Consider the following 12,096-nt stretch of genomic DNA (forward strand, 5'->3'; position numbering starts at 1 on the left):
GTAGGTATTGTCAGCCAGCAAGCTCGCATCTCTAAAATGTCTCCTGTATATCAAGTCTAAATAAACTAATAAAACAGTGACAAGTATTTAATATGAAGACCCAAAAATCACATGAAACATTGCGTGGTACGTTTATTTAATAACTAAAAACTGATATTCTAAAATCTAGTTTAGAATAATCCTAACATTGTGTTTCACTAGACATAAAAAATAAGATTGTTCAAATACAATGGTTTCATCACAAAGAGACATAAATACAAGATGTCCTGACCGATAATCGAAACCTTCGTGATTGTGCAGTTCAGGTTGCAGCCCGCGAAGTGAAGATTGCCTCGAAAATAGCCAACGCTTTACGGGAAAAGACATAAGAAAAAACATAAATAACCTGAAGGCTTTCTATCAACTCCGTTATTTTGTAGTCATACCTGTAAATTAAAACATCGAAAAATCGACATAAAAGTCCTTTTACTATTAGGTTAAAACATATTTAGTTATATTCCATCACAATCTAATTAAAAACCCCTGCAAAAACAACCCCAGAAACATTTCATATACTCCTCTGCTCCCGGATGCGCCGCAAAGCTTGGGGCTTATTTTAACATGCCCCCGCCGATGCTGGGTGGAAAGTAGAATGTTGACGTTCCGCCCATAAAACTGCACGTAGTATCACAGATTTAAAAGTCTATGCAGTTTATGAACTAGCGAATAGCTTCCAATTGGATTTTTAACCGGGATCCCGTGGGAACGTCCCGGGAAGGTCCCATCCCTTATTCCAACCTTATTAAATTCCCACCGCCACAAGTAATCCACCCTACACACGCGACATGGGGGAGGGGGGTGGAGTGGGCGCCATAACTGCAAACTGTAAACTCGCTATTAGCTTTTCTGTTTTCCTAGATCATTTTTATCAACCATTGTGTTTGTGGCATCTTTGGGCTGAGGACTGACTTTTATTACAGTAAAAATAAAATAAAGGTTCTTTCACAAAAGGTTTGCTTCGTGTATTCATTAAAAAAGTTAATATTAATGAAAAAAATAACTTTTGAATTGCATGAGTTAGTTTTACATTTTGACTGGAACAATAGCTTGGATTTAATTTAGTAAATTTGAACAGCTTTTCTGCAAAAAAACTACTGCCCAACCAGGTGGCGACATAACTCCCCTTCCTTTACACTGTGCAGACAGGAGCGCTTTTTTGAGGTGTCACAAAAAATGCGAAAATCAAAAAAAAGTGTTCCATGTTTTAAAGAAATTTTGTGTCGAAACTGATAGTGGTTTTATAAAAAAGTAACAAGTGTATAATGAAACACTAATCTTTGGAAGGGTTATTTTTCCCATTGAAATATAAGGGAAATATCAAATGAACATACCACCATTCAATTACAAGTAAAGCCCAGTAGTAATTTTTTGCATTATTATGTTTTATGGTTCAAAAAATAAAACCACAACGAGGACTTAACGAAGGTCATCCCAAGATTGACACATAACAACGTAACAAGCCAATTAGCCACATCTTGGATTACGTGACATCTAGCGGCAATGAAGCAAACTATTCCCCAGAGGAACCAGCATCCGGTTCCCAGCGTAGTTCTTGTTCACCACTGGGAACTGGTATTGTGGGGAACTGAATTTCTGGGCAACCAAGGACCCAGGGACTGGGGAAGTCTGGGGAGAGGGACACGGGATGCCTGCGTCCGGGAAAGCTTGGATTAAATGTTATTAAAGAAAATATTAGTTCTGGCTACGTTCTGCGCTCCGTGTGCGCTCACGATTTTATCTTCTTATTTTATGTACAGAAGGTTATAAAGAAAACGTATTAAAAAGGAAGATTAAATTACTTCTAGGTCATCAGAGCTACATAGGGTTTCGTGCATATATACATGGTATATATTTACGCTATAAAGTAATTGCCTAGGTAGTTTGTACGAGGAGTTTCAGGTAATATACATTTATAGTACCTACGTATCTTTAATTATGTTCCTGCTTACAGATCATGGTAGTGTATTTTGTATTGCGCATCGCAAGTATATTTAATCTCGCGGGAAAATTAGAAAAATGTATATTTTCAGCACGTTCCTGAAAGGTAGATATTATCAGTGTTGCCAGGTAAGCGATGGTTGCTTAAATTGGAATTTAATGTGTTGAGTAAACACATCTGAGTTTTCCAACAATTCTATTTCCCATTTCCATCCCCTATCTACTTACATCACACTTACAACATACTTAAATTGGGAATGTCATAGTCCTATTGGCTCCGGCCAGTGACAAACATATAAATTTAACTTGTGATTTGTCGAGATGCGTTTTTCAGTTACTGATCATAAACGGCTTTAGTGACAGAGTTATCGACAGGTGAAGGTAAGGTATATCGCTAGTCCTAGAGTTTAAAACAACCATACTCAACCAGTGTCCCGCCAAGCTTTTATGTGCGGCCCTAAACACATATATTATAAGGAATATGATTTTTTAAAATTTGGCATTCTGTCACTAGATTAGCCCTGTCTAGTAAAATGCATTTTAAAAATAACACCACGTAGCGTACGTCAAAAATATGGATATGAACTTAACAACCCAACTCTGTTTAAACTCCTTGTACAAGCGTTCAAACTCGTCAGCGAAACCACGGAGAATTTGTTGTCATAGGTGTTTTAATATGGACATAATTCAAATTTAAATATTTGGAACTGGGTTATTTTTGTGATTGAAAAAATGAACTTGCCCAGCATAGCTGAGAAGCAAAATAGCTTACTCTAGACCAACAAAAGGTAAAACGCAATGCACAGTGCCCATTTTGCATCGCGACACACAGCGTGGGCCTTTTCATAAATGTTCACGTGAACCAAACCAAAATTGTGTTGGGGTTATTTTTAAATGATTATGCCGTGTCTAGTCTTATTTAGTCTATGCATTCTGTATATCTTGAGATTCGTTTCGACGTTAATTCACTGATAATGACACCCGAAGAGGATTACCATTACGGTCCACATCAGATCTGGTATAAGAGTGTTGTTATTGCACTACTAGATGTATTCCCAAAGAAACAAATATTTGCGGGAGAAGAACACGCGCAAATAATTTTGCTTGTGCCAACTTATACATGTTTGACAGTTCCAAAGATGAACGCGTCACAGTGTTGTGGCTTTATCCCAAGTGAACATTAATCGGAACACGGATACAACAGTATTTTTTGCTGTCTTATTGAGAATTGTTTCGATATAATTTAATTAAAGGAAAAGAGAGTGTTTCAAGACAAATGGGAAGAAGAATATGGTAGATTTATAGACTACAAGATAAAGGACATTTGCATCCTGGCTGTCCAACCTCATCACGATTGTCAAGGCCCCGCATTCAAATTTTACTGACACGTAATTTAATTCCCTTTAACACTTTAAGTTTAGAAGTACTTAAAACCATTTTTTTAAGATAATTTTCATTTGAAATCTCAACACAAAATCGGAAATTATAAAAAAATACAAATGGTTTGCTATTTAATATGTTATAAGTAAGAAAAAAATTGTGTTTCTTTAAATGATACTTAACTCAAATTTCAAGAAATTTTTAAGCCGTATTTTATTAAATATTTCCACAACAGTCGCTTATGCTTACTAATTAGTTTTTTTTTTTAATATTTGCGCGCTCCCTCTATAATTCGTATTTATATATCTCCCTTCAAACCATCTTCACTAATCTTCTTCTTTTTTAATGCTTATAACGGAATCTTATTGAGTAACGACTAAAATAAATTAGACATCGAGCTTGTTGCGAAAGAGTTTTATTTCAACTTTAACTTACAAAAAACTTTATTATGTTTTCTATAAGTCTTATATTAATAATATAATATTAATATTACTTGACTTGAATAGTATAAATATTACAATGTCTAAATTGTTTAACACAAACTTTATCTTTTAGGGATGACATTATAAACGACAGACAGATGTAAGCGACAGCTGTCCGTTTGATCCTCATTAACTGTAAGATAGGCTGAAAGCTGTTTCATAAAGAATATTGGACGACAGACAACTATTTGTCACCTAACGAGAATTAGGAAATTCGTTTTCACGAATATTAATTTCAAAGCTGAAAAATGTTATACTACATTCTTCAAACTTTCAGACTCAGTTAAAATTTTGTTTCGTGACTAAGTTTGGGGTGTTTCAATACATTTGACTGACGATCAAATCAACGATCGTACTCAACCCGTTTTCGGCCCGCTTCAGATGTTGGTTCAAATTTTATAAGCCGTCATTTTTTTGGTGATTTTCTCAACTACCATACTAGGCGCATGCCCGTATGATGCTGTTTTGTTTGACGGATGATTAAGATTTGATCAGAGGAGAATTCACGATTAGAGTGTACCATTAAATTGTAAAATATTCAACATTGCGCTAATTGTCAATTGGGTGTGACGGAGGTTGAAATATCTAAACCTAATAGAATAATGACGTAGGTATACAAATAAACTTTCGAATTCTATGTTACGAAATTAAACAATGCTCTACAAAATCAACCAAAAAAAATGGAAATGAATATTTTAAAAACAAAAGTAAAACATGGCTGAGAGAACAAAGTGATATTCAACATATATATACATTATGAAGACGATGTAAATACAACATGAAATTAAAAACAAAAGCTTAAAAATGACAGAACTTCTCGGAACAGAAAACCCTAGTGAAGAGGACTGTGGAAAAATTAGAATTTTGTAATTTGTAATTTTTGTAATTGTAATTTAAAAAGAAAGACAAACATTCCCAGGTTACGAATAACCTGAAAATATTTTAAAATCTCCTACTACCACCACAGTAAGCTTAAAATTTTGCTTGTGTTGTGATGGAGGACTTAGCCAGCCGAGGAATTGAACACACTACGCCTGAGTGGGACCCAAGCGCGATGTCAACTCGGCCACCGACCGATTTATACTTATAGTATACTTTATTCCTACATCATGTAAAAACTTTGCAATTGAAACTAATAAAAAATAAATAAAAATTCAGGAAAATATTTCCACAAACTTAGTTAATTGAATTCCACCAAAATACATTCGCATCTCGGAAAATAATGTTAACGATGTGGAAATTAAATAAACTTTGAATTTTGACAATTTCTATGGCAGATATCCATAGTAATTCATATCCATAGTAATTCCTTCCGATAAAACCACATTACCGGCAGATAACTTTATCGGCCTGTTATTATAGTGCAGACGCAGACCGGGGTGTTGGGGATTTTGCTACATTAGAAACCATATCTGGGAACCATTTTACTGGCACTTTACCTGCCTCCAGAGGACATACCTGCAAGTCATTTCGTAGAAACCCCATAATTTATTAAGACTTTTCACAGATTTTTTTTTGTATTAGTTAGGTACTTACTTTTTTTCATGCAGTAAAAACCTTTCTAAAATATTGTATCAATTTTAAATAAGAAGATAATAATGATAATTCGTACAAATTTTGACTGTCCTAAAACGGGAATTCCTCCTAGTTGGACATTCAAAACATTTAAAAAATCTACAACATGTATATCCTGTACTAAAATTCTAAAATTTTTGATTCCACAACATAATACTAGAAGTCAGGATTTATTTCAGTGCAGAAATTCTGAGACTATCTACCATATGTATTCCACTTTGCCCAGAAAATACTAATGGAGGGAAACAATTATACCAAGTCAGTGGACATCTTCAATTTATCTTTAAACAAATATGAAATGTTGTCAATGAAGCAATTCAGTTATGCACAATAAATAATGTATATTTCTTAATATTCATATGTAAAAGCCCCGAAAAAGGGTGTTAATTAATAAATAAATTAACAAAAAATAAAATGTATTTATATTTTATTATGTTTTTAGAAATTGAGTAAGTTGAGAAATTTTAAAGGGTGCACTCATCAGTCACAAAGTTGGTTCCCAAAATAAATATATGAATGATCACTAAGGGGCTTGTGAATCCACAATATTTAAATAAACACACACTTTTTTTGAAACCATATTTTAATAATACTTAGTTCCAAATCCCGGTTTCAGAAGGGACCTTTAGGAAAACTTTAAACATTTAATAATATTAATTATTTTTGTTATTTAAAATCATAAAGCATCATGTGGGTAATAGAACTAACTCTGTCGACACATTAACATATGCAATGATCATTAACTGATTCTGTTAGTTATTATGCTTATAAGACGATTAAACACTCGAGCGATTTGTGGCATACTATGGCAAGTTTGCAAAAACGTTTTGAGCGATCGCTTGCTTTAAACCACAGTAAACAATTCACATTTTTCCGTGTTAATATTTTCGGGAATGATATTAATTAAATATTGTATATAAAATCAAACGCTCAAGTGGTTATAACTATTATCAAACATCCTAGGGGAGACTGGGGACAATTGTACCACGGGTGTAGTAGTAGCAATGTAATAATGTTGTTGTTGTAGGTGAAAACAATTTTTTATTTTTTTTTTGAAAATTCGATTTTTTGTATTAAGATTTTCAGGAAATTCGTGCGGCGCACGGCCTAACTGAGATTTAAATTAAAAAAATCATTGAAAAATCGAATTTAAAAAAAAAAGTAATGTTTTCAGCTACAACCACATCAATAATGCCATTTTTTTGTAATATTAGTGCTATAGTACACCAAAAAATTACGAGCCACTGGTCATTAGTAATGAAAAAAGCGAATAACTCACTATTACTATAATGAGTTCGTTTATGATGCGTCGACAGGCGATGGCCCTGACACGTGCAGAAATGTCGCCAGTGGCCCTGGGAACACAGTGGAACCCTTAAGTTTGAAATTCGAAGAAAAAATTTTTTAGCGACAAAAGCAAATTTTGAATGCATTCATAGCTTAACATTACATGTGTTTGAACCTTTTTTCTATCCATACATTGCTTTGGACAAATGAGTTTATTTTAGTACGGGTATTGAAGCGTTCGTTAGTAGAGAATAACAAAAATTTTGGGTGAACTTGAAACGATCGGGTGGGGATATGATTGTACCGGTGCAATTGACCCCGTACTACACTAATCCAAAGTTTGTTATAAAGTTCATGTAAGTAGGTACAGCTCCCAGCTCTTATAAGTTAGAGTACACGTCTGTCCGTAACACTGTTCAATTATATGATGGCCTCCGTGGTCGAGGGGTAAGGCTCTCGACTAGCAAACCGAAGGTCACGGGTTCAAATCCAGTCATGCGCAAATAAATAGTATTTGATGAATTTTGTTTTTTTCGTAATTAATTCATTAAAAATAATATATTCTATACTTGCGGGATTTTCCACAATGGAAGATGCTCTTAGTATTGCCCTGGTGTAAGTCAAACATTCAGAATTGAAAATTGTGTGGGTTATCATTCAGACAGCGGACGGCGGCTCGTCTCCTCACTCCCCCAACCGAAGTCCACTGCTCTCCCAACATAAGTCTCCGTCTTCCCCTATTATTTCCCCCTCGTCCATAGTTAATCATTTCTTTTACGGGTATGATTTTTGCGTTAGCGCTTTCTGCTGTTTATCGTCAATCACCATATAAGGTTATCCATCTGGTTGCAAGTGACCAAGGCATGTTTTATGGCATACTGCTGCGTGTTCGATGTGGTGGTGTGTCCTCTATAATTTGTAATCTTAGGGATGTTTGATTAATGGTGGATATTGGCAACTTATAACATAACTTAAAAAATAGTGTTTGTCGATTTTTCGTGTCTATTTTTTCTATGAAAAAGTTCCTATTTTTACTATAAAAATGTTTCAATATACATTTTTCGGGGGTCAGTTGAACCACGGGGATAATTGTAGCACATTGTTTTCATAATTTTTTTTTTGCATTTTATTGGTATTGAAAAAAGTTTTGATGTTGACATGTCTTTGTTCTATCATTTTATTACATTAAAATAGTTAAGTTTAAATGATGAAATCTATAAGAGTTTTCCGAAGGTCAAATAAATTACGTATTATGTTCTATATAATTAGATAATATAACTAATAAATTAACTGTTTTCCTTAAAAAGCTACCAAAGGAAATGTTTTTTTTTAAACTAAGAAAGCATTATTTACTTTTTGGGTTCTTATAATTTGAATAAACACTTAAATTTATTTGAAACCCTTTGAATTTCATAATTAGTATTCTGCCAGTTTTGGAGATGGCAAAATTATTTATTTTTTACTCTATTGGCGTTTTAATATACAGGGTGTTAAAGGACGTACTTGACTTACTTGAACCAGGGATTCCTGACATTATTTGAAGTAAAAAATGTAATTGAAATTATGGTCTCGGGTGACTTTTATGGTGGTTTTTTTTATACAAAAAAAAACAGGAAATCAGAACAAATTGAATAGCTCAGTTAGATGTGAAGAGACGGGAAGTTACTCGGACAAGATGAACCAATAACAAAATTTTAATAATTTTTCATTTTGTGGACAAATCACCACTCTAACGGGCACAATTGCAAGACTTGGCTTAGAACTTTGAAAGCCGTTTTCTCAGGATCTGTGTCGCCGAACTGACTGAAATTTTGGATACGTGCGAAGATTTATGATTTGAAGTTGAAGTTATCGATAAAAAAATCCCAGTAATGTTGCATTTTGGGAATAATGATCACTCTCTCGGGCACAAATGCAAGACTTGGGTTCAATCTTTGAAAGCACATTTCTCAGGATCTATCGCTCTGAACGGACTGATGTTTTAGATACATACTAAGATTTATAGTTTAAAATTGAATCAATAATAAGTTCTCAATAATGTTGCATTTTGTGGAAAAATCACCATTCTCACGGACTTCGGTTCAAACTTTCAAAACCGTTTTTCTCAAAATCCATGTCGCCGAACTGACTGTTGAAGTTGAAGTTATCAATAACAAAATCCCAGTAAAGTGGCATTTTGGAAAAAAAAAACATAATTGTCACAGGCAAGAGCTGGGTTCCATCATTCAAAGCAGTTTTTCTCAGGATCCATGTCGCCGAACGGACTCTTAATTTTGGATGTGTTCGAAGATTTATGGTCTGAAGTTGAAGTACAAATGCAAAACTTGGGTTCGAACTTTGAAGGTAATTTTCTCAGGATGACGCAGAACGGAATAAAATTTTAAATACATACTAAGATTTATTGTTTGAAATTGCAACAATGCAAAATGCAACATCTCAATAATGTTGCATTTTGTGGAAAAATCACATTTGTGGAAGTAGAAAATAACCTCGTCTCTTCCGACAAGATGAATCTATATTACTTACAATTATGACATTATTAATGGATTAAAAGTAACACAAATAATAGTATATAATATATGTTGAATAATACATTGTGAATTTAATGATTTTTTAAAAATATTTTTTTTTATTTAACCTTAAAACTAAAAGATTATAATAACGAAATATGGATACATTTATTTGCTTTAAGCAACAGTTAACAGTTCATCTGGTTTCGTGTCAATATTCTGATGTATGGTTTTTTGACCGAGCATTGGCGAATTAACGTTAGAAAATCTCCAGCGCTTAATATCTTGCAGTTCCAGTGGACTTGCAGGTCTAATGCGGCCCAACTTGCCCAAGGCTGTAACGGTAAAGGATAGAACCATATAGACTGTACAGTGTGCAAATATCTAAAAGCTACCCCGAAAGTAGTAATAATGCATTGAAGTGCATCGATACCGTTGCAGGGACAGGAACAGGAGTGCATTCGGCTGCATTACAGGCTGCAATACAGGCTAGCTGCAAGCTCGGGGCGTTCCAACAAGCCCAGCCGCTGCTCGTTTGCACGGAAAATCGTTTTCGTCAGTAAAATAAATAACAAGTCGAGCTCGCTTCAAACGAACAACAGTTCTCTTCTCTCCCCCTTTGCGGATGATATAAAAAGCTCCGGAGCTTGGTAAGAAACGCTGCGTTGCTATTTGTGGGGAAATAATGATTTAATATTGCAGTTTTATGACCATTCAAACAATTTTTTGTTAAATACAATGTCTTGAGAAAGAAGAAATAAAAAACTAAAGGGATTTCCAATAAGAGGTGTTATGTTGATATTCAATCGTAAAAGATCGATGGTTTCGTTGCTTGTGTGGCACGTAGCGTTGTCTTGTTGAACGTAAACGTTGTCCAGATCAATACCATCCAATTCCGGCCATAAAAAATCATTAATCATCTCTCGACAGCGCAATCCATTCACCGTAACTGTGGCTTCAGCCTCATTTAAAAAAAGTAAGGTCCAATCACTCCACCGGACCATAAACCGCACTAAACAGTCACACGTTGAGGATAGAGAGGCTTTTCAACAATAAATCTTGGGTTTTCCGAGCCCCAAATGCGAAAATTTTGCTTGTTGACGAATCCACCGAGGTGGAAATGGGCCTCATCACTCAAGATGATTTGCATTTGATTCACTCAAGTGAATTTTAATAATTTCAATGCGTTGTTGAAGCGTGTATCGTTCCATTTTTATTAATGATTATAGTATATAGTTTTTACTTGTCAAATGTCAAAAAATTACAGCTTCAAAAGTAACATCTACCGAAATAGCGGGCTATTCAAAATAACACCTCTTATTGGAAAACCCTGTATTTGAGTTTTGGCGTCATCAAATTTTTACTAATTTTTCTTCTTGTTTCTCAACTTCTTGGTCAACTGTTTTCAGTCAACTTCGCGAAATCCATCATGAGCTATGGAGCTTATGTAGCTGAATAACTCGCCTTCGTCTGAAAGTCAATAATTTATTTTTTCTAAGCTAATAATTTGTAACACATTGTGGATATAATAATAAATTGTCGCTTGAATCGGTATGCCATACTCAATAGTAAATTATTAGTGTGTGGTACAATTTTTTATCAGATCACAGTTGTCAATCTCATAGCTATAGATGGCCAACGAACATTTACCTATCTTGTACCTTCTATATATAAGATGCAACGGATGTATCAACTTGCAACACCGAACTAAAAAGAAAGTTTAAAAAATGGTCAGTGATTTTTATATTGATGTTGTTTGTAAATATTAGTATCCATGTATGTGTGCATGTAATTGAATAAATATGCCTATGGTGTGTTCCAATATTGTGTGCCTTTGACTCCTTTGAGTATGTTGGCTGTCTATATATTTTATGTATTTGTGTTGTAGTCACCTGAAATATTGTTATTCTTTATCTATGTTCTACATTGTTGCTTCTCGTTATATGCATGCTTTAGTGTTTAATTAATATTATGAATTTAACCTGCTGACAAACTGCTTTGGCAGTTTTGCGGGTGCTCGTAATGAATAAGGTTTTCTAAATGGATTTTTAAAATTACGCTTTTTGATAATATGTATATTTAGCATAACTCAGGGTATAATCTCTAGAACTGGGATTTGCTTTGATTTTGAAAATTCTAACATATATCGGAAAGGATTCAGAGCAGCGATTATGTGAGTATTTACGAAAAATATTTTATTAATTCATAATGCAATTGAAATGTGTATTTCTTTTGTTGAAATTTTTGGTAGGTGTCGTAATTTATCAAGTTTACTAACATTATAATGGTAAACAATTTATGACCGTCTATTGAAAAGCCATGATCCTGCGGCAAATATTTTGTATAAAGACTTTCAGTTTCACAACTTCTATAATTATAATATCACGTGATTTTACACGGGTCTATGCTAGAATATACATAGAAAATGAAACGTATGTACTTAATTCTCCCAAAAATAAATCACTGTAATACTTTCGGCCTTGAAAATAAATCACTATAATACTTACGGCCGTGAAAATAAATCACTGTTATTCTCACTGCCGTGAAAATAAATCACTATAATACTTACTGCCGTGAAAATAAAACACTATAATACTTACTGCCGTGAAAATAAAGCACTATAATACTTGCGGCCGTGAAAATCTCAAATCATATATTAATTTTCAGTTTTTTATTATTTATTTTCAATGTCATTCATATTTTTTTCAGGCATCAAATATAACTATTGCAAACTTTTTCTGGAAAACGAAGGTAAAATTTTTAAATAATTCATATTTATTTTATTAAAATGGAGTCCACGCTTTTAGTGAAAAAGTTTTACGTGATTTTTTGCTGGGTACATTTATTAAGTAGCTTATGTACCATACAAATACTACAAATGAAAG

The 12,096-nt window shown here is 33.8% G+C and overlaps 1 protein-coding gene across 1 annotated transcript in view; it reads right to left on the reverse strand.

The window, feature by feature from the left end:
* The window catches only part of LOC149416949 (cell adhesion molecule Dscam2-like), a 546,393-nt gene that overhangs the window by 44,037 nt on the left and 490,260 nt on the right, over positions 1 to 12,096 (reverse strand). The gene's annotated exons all lie outside the window — the stretch shown is intronic.

The sequence above is a fragment of the Hesperophylax consimilis genome, chromosome 16 (genome assembly GCF_061612785.1).
Source record: "Hesperophylax consimilis isolate HC1 chromosome 16, BYU_Hcon_1.0, whole genome shotgun sequence".
In the NCBI taxonomy this organism is placed as follows: domain Eukaryota; kingdom Metazoa; phylum Arthropoda; class Insecta; order Trichoptera; family Limnephilidae; genus Hesperophylax; species Hesperophylax consimilis.